Genomic DNA, 12,794 nt, shown 5'->3' with positions numbered 1-12,794 from the left:
CTTGCTGACCACTGCTTTCCCCACATCTGTCGTGTGAGAGAGCAAAAAATATCTATGTTTTTTAAGCCACTGCATTTTGGGTCTTCCTGTGATAATACTTTGGCCATATCCTAACTTACGTAAAAAGAAATTGTACAGTATATGTATTTTGTGTGATCTAAAGCAGAATATTGAAGCATAATTGCCTAGAATTTAGGAGAAACATGACAAAATGTCTTGAGGGGTTTAGGGGAGAAAGTAGCAAACTGAAAGAACAAGAGGAAACTATAAGAAAGTGGAAATGCTTTGGCTTTCTCTGAATGTCACAGGTACCTAATAAGTCATAGGAACCATTCATCTGTCCTTTGTCTTTCTTTCCCAACTCGTGGACATCTTTTGGATGCAGTCATTTGCTTTTCTCTTTTTCCTTTTGGTTTTATGTATTTCACATTCCTTTGATGTCATTTTTTAAAAAGGGATTTTTAGAATAAAACATAGATAAGGCAAATGTATTCCACATGTAAAGGGAAGGCTCAAGTTCCTCTTACTGATCTTGGTTTTTGGATCATGAACATTTCTTAGATGTTTGCAATTTCCATAGTGTAATTTGCTTTTACAAAATAGAAAATTTATAAATGTTTGTCAAAAATTAGGAGAAGTCTAAGTAAATTATGGCATCCATGTGTTGCAATATTAATTTTTAATGACAAAAAATTTTGAATTTTTTGAATGACAAAGAATTTTTAATGACAAAAAAATTTACACAATAATTTTAATTTTAGAACCTATACAAAATTGTATATATATTATGTATCTCAAGTATGTATGCTATGTACAGGATGGTACATATACAGGATAAAGATCAATAGAATATCTGATAAAATATTATGTTAAATCTAAGAGCTGGGATTACTTTTCTTCAATAGTTTATGTTTTTTTTAATTATACTTTAAGTTCTAGGGTACATGTGCACAGCGTGCAGGTTTGTTACTATGTATACATGTGCCATGTTGGTGTGCTGCACCCATTAATTCATCATTTACATTAGATGTGTCTCCTAATGCTATCCCTCCCCCCATCCCCTCCCCACAATAGGACCCAGTGTGTGATGCTCCCCTTCCTGTGTCCAAGTTGATTGATCTCATTGTTCAATTCCCACCTATGAGTGAGAACATGCAGTGTTTGGTTTTCTGTTCTTGCGATAGTTTGCTGAGAATGATGGTTTCCAGCTGCATCCATGTCCCTACAAAGGATATGAACTCATCCTTTTTTATGGCTGCCTAGTATTCCATGGTGTATATGTGCCACATTTTCTTAATCCAGTCTGTCACTGATGGACATTTGGGTTGATTCCAAGTCTTTGCTACTGTGAATAGTGCTGCAATAAACGTACGTGTGCATGTGTCTTTATAGCAGCATGACTTATTTATTTATTTATTTTTCACTCATTGCTCTTTAAAGTCCTTAGATGATTTGACTCTATTAAAAGTTTGTGGCTAAATCCTATATTTTTCTTTGACTTTGTGTAGTATCTGTAACTTTATGATACAGGGAAGGGTTGGCAAACTACAGTCTGCAAGTCAAATGTTTTTGTAAATAGAATTTCATTGGAACACAGCCACACTCAATTATTTATCTTTTCCATGACTGCTTTCATGTTACAATAACAGAGTGGAGCAGTTGTAACAGAGGCTATATGTCCTGTATAGCCTAAAATATTTACTATCTGACTCTTTACAGAAAAACTTTGCTGGCCACTGGCAAAGAGGAAGAATGGCTTTGTCACATCTTACACATAATATACATATTTCCCTCTCCAAAGTATATTCCTAGAGGTCTTCTAAAATAATCTGATCTTTTTTCACAATGCCACAATGGATTATTTTTAATTTTGACTAATTTGAAAATATTTCAACTTATATTACTTCAGCAAATATTTAGAGAGGTCCCACTGTGAATCTAGACACGATGGTGGGTGGAATAATAGTGAAATAAAACAAAATTAAATATTTCCTAGCCATAAAATTTTCATAGCTTAATTCTGAGACTATTGATGATCTGATTTTATCATTATCCTCCCAAAAAACTGCCACCTAGGTGATTTTCTTTTCAATAATTGAAAGAGTAGATTTAAATACTGGATACAAACTTTTATGCTGATTAATGGAACTTTTGCCTTGAATATGTAGGCTTCTGTGTGCATATTATGATCTGCTGAAAGCTTTCTGAATGCTCTGTGTCACTCCCTCTAAATAACCCTCCTAATGACCTTCAAGGGGTATCTCTTTTCAAGCTGAAAGATTCCTCTAGTGGTAACCTAATGGGATATTGATGCTCCAATATGCTCCAGGAAGAGATGAACCAGCCTGCCTTACAGTTGCATTTCTTGTATTTGGTATTGTGACTTCAAAGCATAGTAGGTGCATAATTAATAAATGACCAGCAAATAAATCCATAAGCGAGTGAATGAAAGGATCTGGATCTGGCTAGCCTTTTTCTTTTAGCATGATATCACAATTTAGATGTAATTAAGGAGCTGATAGTGAGCTGACACAGAAGACCCTGCTAAAAGAAGAGTCAAGTCAAAGACAAAGCAACTATTTCACAACTTTTGTCCCAAGTGGACCTATATATAAAGACTGCTATGGTCAGCTTCCTGTAATAATAACAATGATTGTTAATTTGACTAATATTGGTATTTGTATGGTGCTCAGTCTTTCCCAACAAGCCTAATGTGGTTTGATTATTTGTCTTGTCTTGTTGAAACTTAATTGCTGTTGTAACAGTAGTAAGAGGTGGGACCTATAAGAGGTTTTTAGGTCACGAGGTCTCTGTCCTAATGAATGGATTAATGACATTATCACAGGGGGGGATTCCTCATAAAAGGAGGAGTTCAGCTGCCTTCTTTCTCTCTCTATCTCTCCTTGGTTCCCCCGCTGTCTCTGGTCTGTCTATCTTCTGCATTGTGAGGATATAGCATTTGTTCACCATGTGATATTGAAAAAAGAAGGCCCTTGCAAGAAATACCATTCTAGACATAGGCCTTGACAAACATTTTATGATGAAGACACCAAAAGCGATTGCAACAAAAACAAAAATTGACAAATAGAACCTAATTAAACTAAAGAGCTTCTGCACAGTAAAAGAAATTTTCAACAGAATAAACAGCCTACAGAATGGAAGAAAATATTTGAAAACTATGCATTCCCATCTAGTATTCAGAATCTTTTAGAAACTTAAATAAGTTAACAAGAAAAAAACAAACAACCTCACTTAAAAGTGGGCAAAGAACACGAACAGACACTTTCCTTTCTTTCTTTCTTTTAATTGTTATTATACTTTAAGTTCTAGGGTACATGTGCACAATGTGGAGGTTTGTTACATATGTATACATGTGCCATGTTGGTGTGCTGCAGCCATTAACTCATCATTTACATTAGGTATATCTCCTAATGCTATTCCTCCTCCCTCCCCCGACCCCATGACAGGCCCTGATGTGTGGTGTTCCCTACCCTGTGTCCATGTGTTCTCATTGTTCAGTTCCCACCTATGAGTGAGAACTTGCAGTGTTTGGTTTGCTGTCCTTGTGATAGTTTGCTCAGAATGATGGCTTCCAGCTTCATCCGTGTCCCTACAAAGGACATGAACTCATCCTTTTTTATGGCTGTGTAGTATTCCATGGTGTATATGTGCCACATTTTCTTAATCCAGTCTATCATTGATGGACTTCTGGGTTGGTTCCAAGTCTTTGCTATTGTGAATAGTGCTGCAGTAAACATACTTGTGCATGTGTCTTTATAGCAGCATGATTTATAATCCTTTGGGTATATGCCCAGTAATGGGATGGCTGGGTCAAATGGTATTTCCAGTTCTAGATTCTTGAGGAATCGCCACACTGTCTTCCACAATGGTTGAATTAGTTTACAGTCCCACCAACAGTGTAAAAGTGTTCCTATTTCTCCACATCCTCTCCAGCACCTGTTGTTTCCTGACTTTTTAATGATTGCCATTCTAACTGGTTTGAGATGGTATCTCACTGTGGTTTTGATTTGCATTTCTCTGATGGCCAGTGATGATGAGCATTTTTTCATGTGTCTGTTGGCTGCATAAATGTCTTACTTTGAGAAGCAGAATAGACACTTTTCAAAAGACAACATACATGTGGCTGACAAGCATATAAAAAATGCTCAACATTAATCATTAGAGAAATGCAAATCAAAACCAGTGAGATACCATCTCACACCAGTCAGAACGGCTATTACTAAAAAGTCAAAAAATAACAGATGCTGGTGAGGTTGCAGAGGAAATGGAATGCTGGTATGCTGCTGGTGGAATGTAAATTAGTTCAGCCACTGTGGAAAGCAGTTTAGAGATTTCTCAAAGAACTTAGAACTACCATTTAAACCAGCAATCCCTTTATTGAGTATATCCCTGAAGGAACATATAAATCATTCTCCCATAAAGACATGCCTATGTTCATCACAGCACTATTCACAATAGCAAAGACCATGGAATCAATCTAGATGCCCATCAACAGTGGGCTGCTTAAAGAAAATGTGCTACATATACACCATGGCATACTACATACACAGCAATGCAAAAGAATGAGATCATGAACTTTGCAGCAATATGGATGGAGCCAGAGACCATTACTCTTAGCAAACTGACTCAGGAATAGACAACCAAATACCACATGTTCTTACTTATAAGTGGGAGCTAAACATTGAATACACATGGACACAAAGAAGGGAACAGTAGACACTGAGATCTACTTAAGGGTGGAGGGCCAGAGGAGGGCAAGGATTGAAAAAGTACCTGTCAGGTACCATTCTTATTACCTGGGTGATGAAATAATCTGTACACCAAACCACTGTGACACATAATTTACCCATACCTGCACATGTACCCCTGAAAATAAAATAAAAGTTTTTCTTTCTTTCTTTTTCTTTTTCTTTTTTTTTATTTTTTGAAAAAAGGAAGGCTCTCACAGTTGTGAGAACTTTGATCTTGGACTTTACAGCCTCCAGAACTGTGAGAAAATAAATAACTGTTCATCATAAATTACCTAGTTAGTGACATTCTGTTATAGAAGTACAAAATGAACTAGGACAAAGCCCTTATTGATTATTCAACACATCCATTTGGTAGGGAAACTCTAGCAGATTAGGATTTTGTGCTGCATTTATAAAAACACACCAAAAATGACACCTCAGGTAGAATAAATTCTGTCTGCTATTTATAAAAACCCAGCAAAAATGACACCTCAGCTAGGATAAATTCTATCCCCTAAGTCATGAGCCAGTATGTATTTCCTCCTATGAGTGGATTGGCAATCCGTATTGCTATGGTCAAATGTGTCCTCACCACAATTTATGAGTTGAAATTACATCACTAATATGTTAGTGTTAAAAGGTGAGACCTTTGGGAGGTAATAAAGTCATGAGAGCAGAGCTCCCACAAATGGGGGTTATGCTTTTATAAAAGGGGTTGAAGGGAGCCTCCTAGCTCCTTTGGCCCCTTCCACCATGGGAAGACATAAAGTGGGTGCCATCTATAAGGAACAGGCCCCTGTCAGACATTGAATCTGTTGGCATCTTGATCTTGAACTTCCCAGCCTCTAGAACTACTTGGTTTAGGGTATTTTGTTATAGTAGCAAGAATGAAGCAGGATACCTGTGATAATCAACATTTCCAGGGACCATAGGAAATCACTGATTCTGTCAAGGAAATGAGACTCTAATTAAATGAATAGGAAGCTTAAGCATTTCTTGCAAAACAGAAACAATACAACATGAATTGAAGATAGTCTAATAATACACGTGCAAGCAACAAAAATCTTTAAGCTAACCATCTTTCTGTGTGTAAGGTCTCTTTATCTACCACATAATAAAGTTAAATAATAAGAAGCTAGACAAAGAAATTTGAAAGGATCAAAAAGATTATTTAAATTATCTGCTTTTGTTACAATGCAACTCTCCCCAAATGTATTTTGCACTTTAAAATTCAGCTACTGTGGAAATACACCATAAATATAATTTATAAACTAACAAAAATATCTGTACATTGGAGATCATGTTCAAGTTTATTACTGATAGGTTACTAGATAAATAATTGGAAATCATTACCTCAGTAATCTGAGGAAATAAACCTTTCTTAGGAAGTGCCTCTTTAATCATTAAGATTTCTAATCAAATACCAATTATTATTATGTACTTTTTCATTAGCTTTTATTAATATTTATCATAATGTTGATATGTCAGTGTATTCATATCTTTGTTTTTATTAAATAAAAATTATAATGAGCAAAGATAATTAATGGTGATTATTTTGCATTCCATGATAATGCTTCCTATTTCATCTACCTTAATGGTTTTAATAAAGGACAAATAAAATTTTACTCAAAACATTTTTAATTTTATTTTTTAATAAATTGTATTATATATTTACATATATATTGTATATTTAAGTATATAAATATTATATATGATCTATTTACTATATATTTAAATATATAAACTAGGATATATATATTTAAATATATACATCATGATGTTATGGAATACATATGGATAGTAAAAGGGCTACTACAGTGATATAAGTTAACACACTTACTTTACAGTTACTTTTTTTGTGTTTTTTGTGGCTAGAACAGCTAAAATCTACTCATTTAGCTTGAATCCTAAATACAGTACAATTTTATTACCTATAGTCCTCATGTGGTACTTTAGATCTCTAGACTTGCTAATCCTACCTACCTGTTCCTTTACATCTTCTGATTTGTGTCTCGCCATTTCCTCCCTGCAGGTTGACCCTGGTAACTGCTCTTTTTGTTCTCTATCTTGGTATATTTGAATAAAAAAGATAGATTCCACGTATAAGTGATATTGTGTAATATTTTTTCTTTCTTTGGCTGGCACATTTTACTTAGCATAATGTGCTCCAAGCTCATCCATACTGTGACAAATGGCAAGATCTTGTTCTTTGTTTATGGTGAATAATATTCCATTGTTTATGTATATATACACCACAGTGTATTTATCCATTCTTCTGTTGACAGACACTTAGGTTGTTTTCATATCTTGGCTGCTGTGAGTAATCTATAATGAACATGGGAATGCAAGTATTTTTACACAGTGTTGATTTTATTTCTTTATGTATATGCCCAAGAGAGGGATTGCTGGGTCATATGGTAGTTCTATTTTTAATTTCTTCAGAAACCTTCATACTGTTTTTAATAATGGCTACTCCAATCTACATTTCCACCAGCAAGATTTCCCTTTTTTTCCCACAAAAATTGAACTCTATTTATTTAACAAACATCTTAAAATATGTACCACATGAAATGTGCCCTGATATGCCTTATTCAGAGATTCAAATCTGGGGAAGATCTCAGGGACCTTCTAATATCTTGGTTTATTTCCAGTAGAATAAAGTTCAAGCCAGTAATTTCCAGAATAAGCAAAAGAATGTGATTGAAGCAAACAATGTTGGAGATCGGGCCTAGAGGGAGGTGTTTTGGTCATAGGGGCAGATCCCTCATAAATGGCTTGGTGCCCTTCCCGTAGTGATGAGTGAGTTCTTGCTCACTCAACACTATGAGAGCTCGTTGTTTAGATGAATCTGGTACCTCCCCCTCTCTCTCTTGCTCCCTCTCTCAGCATGTGACATGCCTGCTCTCCCTTTGCCTTCTGATGTGATTGGGAGCTTCCTGAGACCCCAGCAGAGACTGAGCAGATGCTGGTGCCATGCTTGTATAGTATGCAGAACCATGGGCAAAATAAACCTCTTTTCTTTATAAATTGCCCAGTCTTGGGTATTCCTTTTTAGCAACTCAAAACAAACTAATGCAAATCCCAACTTGTCTTTTATCAGGATTACACAATAACCACACTGAGTTATAGTCTGTTTACTCTGATTTCAAAGGATATTTGCTTGCTTTGTATTTACAATTCCCACTCTAATCTAGAGCTACTGTTATGATTTGGTTGGGGTTCCTTAGTCAACCTTAGACTGACTGTATTGTGACCGTTTCTCACGTTGCAGCTTGCCTTAACTATTTCTGGAAGAGTCCAACACATTCAAAGAGAGGGGGTAATTATAAATAAGTGAGCAATTGTTTTTTCTAGTAAATAATAAAGACTTTTAGAACTCAAAGAGATCTTAGGAATTAGCTCATTCAAGTCATCCCTAGTAGTGCTCTGATAAGAAATCATCCAGGTTGAGTGTGATTCAAGTTTATAAACATATGAGAACCTTCTGTAACTAGATGCTTTCATGTCCCATTATTCCATTTTTGCATCCACTGATAAGAAAATAACTTCATAAGAGAACCTATTTCATTACCTGACAGCTCTAATTGTTAAAAATTTATTTTGTATGTTGTATATTAATATATGCCTTCCTGAAAATTTCAATCATTGATTCTAGTTCTAATGAACTAAATTCTTCTAACAAATGTCTCTTTTGAATCTTGTACTCCCTAGGACAATTTGAAAACAGGTATGAATTGCATATTTTGAGTCACACGTTTTCATTGCTTTCGTGTGGTGAAAGAACTTCTCTTAAAGCACAAAGCTCAAAGATTTTAAATGAAAAGACATCTCTGATATTCTGAAAACAATAATGTTATTATCAAATGTTCAGCCATTTTAAGCGTCAATAAGCAAGTTTAGTAGCATATAAACCAGAAAGTATATCATTTATGTCAAATTCTACTTGAAGACTCTCTTTTATGATTATTCTCCTGTGAAATCTAGGATAGATCTTGAATTGTTACTGATTCAAATGCTGTTCTCCTTTTTCTCTTTCAATTTTCAAAAAATATATTGGAAACCAGTGAAACCAAATTTTATATCATCATAGATACAAAGAATGATTAAATCTGATCGCACTTAACTCCAGGGGAGGAAAGAAGGCTATTTAAGTTGGGCAGGTCATTCTGCCTATTCTTCTGGTCAGTGAACATTAGGTGCAAGTTTGCTGTTCTCCCCGTGGGACACAGTAATCCTATATTCTGATAGTGTGAGCGTCTAATCTCCCTGACTGGAACTCTAATATCTAAATATAAACATTTTTTTCAACAACTTGACTCCTAAATGCAAGCAAACCTAAGCCAGCTGAACTGAGGACATGATCATTGGAGCCAATGCAAGAAGAAAAATTGCCTGTGCTGGACTTACTGAGAGGTGTAACTGAACTCCGTGCAATTATTTTTTTTGGTAATTATGACTAGTTTCTTTCTGCTTTGACTTTAAAACTTACTGATGACCAGGTAAGATTGAACCTAAAGGTTAATGTTTTTCTTTTCTTCCTTAACATGGATAGTTAGGGAAGCTTTCCCTAAAATACTTTATTGGAAAAAAAAACCAAAAAACAAAAAACAGAACTTTTAAGAGAGATTCTAGGAAAAGATGTGACAGCCTCTGCTTTAGTTTTTAAGTAATCTCTAGCCAGACCAAGAAATGGAAATGCAAGTATTAGAAGCCCATTCACATCAAAGGAAGAGGGTGTTAACTTTGAGCTTAAATATTTATAAGAATAACTGGAAATTTGGCTTTCTCCAAATATACAGAAATATATGGATTGTTGGAAATCTCATTGTGTTCCTCAGGAAATTACTCTCCACTGGACTGGTGCTGGCTGATAGAGAAGCCAATATGCAACATGCCAAAGTGGTCATTCCTGATAAGTTAAAAAGATGATAAAAGAAACCCCTATAATCATTTAATGTCATTTCCTTTTGGGATTTGTGTGTCTCCTAGAAACTCTGGGTGTTTCTCTGAGTGGGAAATAGAGAGATGCAGTAGTCACTTTACTTGTTATCGACAGTTTTTTGCTTACAGGAATTTGAGACATGTCAGTGACAAGGTGAATATATAGAATGGAGAAGAGAAATGGTGAGTGATGAGAATTGGATTGAGTGAATGTTATCATTCAACTTCAGGTGTGCTAACCTAGTGATTTTAAATAAAAACACTTTTGGTTCTTATTAATCCTTTATTTACACAATTAGGGCCAGGTTTTAAAGTAAAATGAACTTTCTTTGTTTTAATGATACACATTGATATAATAGAACACTACTGACATTTTCTTATTTATTTTCATTTTTATATAAAAATTCTTAAACAGTGTTTACTATATGCCAAGTAGATTCTAAGCACTTGACGGATACTAATTCATTTAATTTTTATAACAACTTTTTAGAGTAGGTACTATTGTTGCATCCATTTCACAGATGGGGAAGTGGATATGGAAATGTTAAGCAACATGGCTAGTCAGTGGCAAAACCAGGCCTCTTCCCTTCCATTTCACCTCAGGTTGTCATGTAAATCCTATTTGAAACATGCACCCTGATTGAAAAATAGTTGGGGGAGTACTGTTCTAGAGAATAAAAATAAAGCTAACCCCCCAAATGCTACCAATACCATAAAGAAAAAAAAAAAAAAAAAAAAAAAAAAAAAAAAAAAAAAAAAAAAAAACCATCTAAATGCACAGCTGAGCTCACTGGAAGGTAATCACTAGGTCCCTGAAATGAACCTGAGTGTTAACCCCAATAGCTGATGCCATGGTTACTAGAAGTAAGAGTGGGTGATAAATTGGGTGGTAGAAATTGAGTCATGGTAAAATCTAAGGACTTTGTTTCTGATGCTCAAATGAAGATAGCAGATTAGGATTTAAATCCATCCAAAGAGGTGCATTGAAACTCATATCTTCTTATAATGTTAGGATGCTCACTACAACTTCAGTGAAAGTTCAAATAGAAAAAAATAAAAATAAAAAAATAGCCATTTTCTTTGGCTCTGGATTCTTGGTAGAATAAAAAAGCTCCTTTTAGAACATAAAACCATGGCCATTCATGCAAGTGTGAGGGTTAAATCCCCAAACTAAAAAGCTAACACATAATTAGTGATACTTTTGCTAATGACAGCTAACAGAAGAAAAATGAACTTTTTTGAGGGACATTCCATGCACTGGTCCTCAATTCTCACAGTTAAAAGTCCTGCTGAAGATGAGCTCATAATCCAAATCTAAGTAAGTACACTAAAAAATATTCACCAAGAGTGAGAATCAGTGAAACAACAAACTGTAAGATAAAACCTGAGACTTTTAGATATTAGAACACTTGGATAATAGAAAATACATATGTTTTAAAATAACTAAACATAAAAAAATAGAATAAATAAAGGAGGAAAAAAGGACATGATTAGAAAACATGAAGCATATTTGAAAAATAGTCAAATGGATTTTCTAGAAATTAAAAATGAAGTCACTAAAATTAAAAACTTGATAGAAGCCTTCAGCAGTAGATTATACATAGCTAAAGATAATTAACGTTTTTCCCTAACTCCTAAATAGTAGTGAAGCTGGACATATATTTTTTGGTAAGACAAGTTTGAGGAAATTATTATAATGCAACAAAGAGGGTAATATAGTTGAAAATTATAAAAAAGGCATAGAGGATAAAATGAAATTTAACCTATGCCCGATAGGACTCCCAGAAGGAAAAAATAGAGATAATAGGGGAGAATTTTTCAGTATCACAATGAGTCCCAAAAATGGTAAATAAAAATGGTCTTTTATCTAGCTACATCACAGTAAAACTGCAAAACACCAAATACCAAGTGAGAAATCTTAAAAGCTACAGAAGAAAAGGATTATCTATAAAAGAATTCCAACTAAACAGTAGATTTATCAACAGCAACAGGAAGCCAGAGATAATGGAAAAATCTTCAAAATGGTGAAAGAAATGAACCACCAACCAAAAAATATATGTCCAGCTTCACTATCATTTAGGAGTTAGGGAAAAATGTATTTAAAGTGAGCAAGCAAGCAAACAAACAAAGCATCTACTACAGTAAGAAGAAAATTTAACCTAAGAAAAAGGACTAAGATGTAAGAATGTTGAGTAAATAAATTTGTAAACTGGTCTTTAAATCTAAAAAGTTGTTAACTATAAATAAATATGAAAATATTGAATAATTTGGGGAAATTAGTTCAAATAAAGTAAATCAACATTTATAGAAGTTACATATAAAGGAGGAAAAAACAGAGTTAACACAATCTAAAGGTCTACACTAATTTGCCTGTTATGTATCTTCTTTGGATAAATTTCTGCTCAAGTCTTCAGCCCTTTTGAAAATGTGTTTAAGTTTTCAGAATTCTTCATACATTCCCAGTACAAGTTCTATTTCAGATAGGTGATTTACAAATCTTTTCTCACGAAGTGTAGTGTGTCTTTTCTTTCTTGCAACAGTGTGTTTTGAAGAGTGAAGTTTTAAATTTTGATAAGTCCATTTATCATTTTCTTATTTTATGGGTTGAACTTTTGCTGTCATACCTGAGAATTCTTTCCTTAACATTAGATCACAGAATTTTCTCCCACATTTTATTCTAAAAGTTTTACAACTTTCAGTTTGACATTTATATTTGTGGTCACTTTTGAATTACTTTTTATATAAGATATACCATTTAGGTTGAGATTGATCTTTTGGCACATGGGTGTCCAATTATTTCATCACCACTCATTGAAAAGACTATTCTTTCTCCCTTGAATGGTCTTTACACATTTTGTCAAAAATCAGTCTGAAGGATTTGTTTGGGTTTATTTCTGTAATTGCTATGGTCATTCATCTGTATGTCTGTCCCATGATGAATACTACACTGTTTTAATTATTATAATTTTATGATACGTCTTAAAGTTGGGTAGTATTTTTTTTGACTTTATTGTTTTTCAAAATTATTTTGGTAGTCCTAGTTCTTTTGTCTTTTCAAATAAATTTTACAATATATATTTTTTACATATACAAAAATATATA

This window comes from Piliocolobus tephrosceles, chromosome 4, assembly GCF_002776525.5.
Source record: "Piliocolobus tephrosceles isolate RC106 chromosome 4, ASM277652v3, whole genome shotgun sequence".
Lineage (NCBI taxonomy): Eukaryota > Metazoa > Chordata > Mammalia > Primates > Cercopithecidae > Piliocolobus > Piliocolobus tephrosceles.
Note: the sequence above shows the minus strand (reverse complement) of the source record.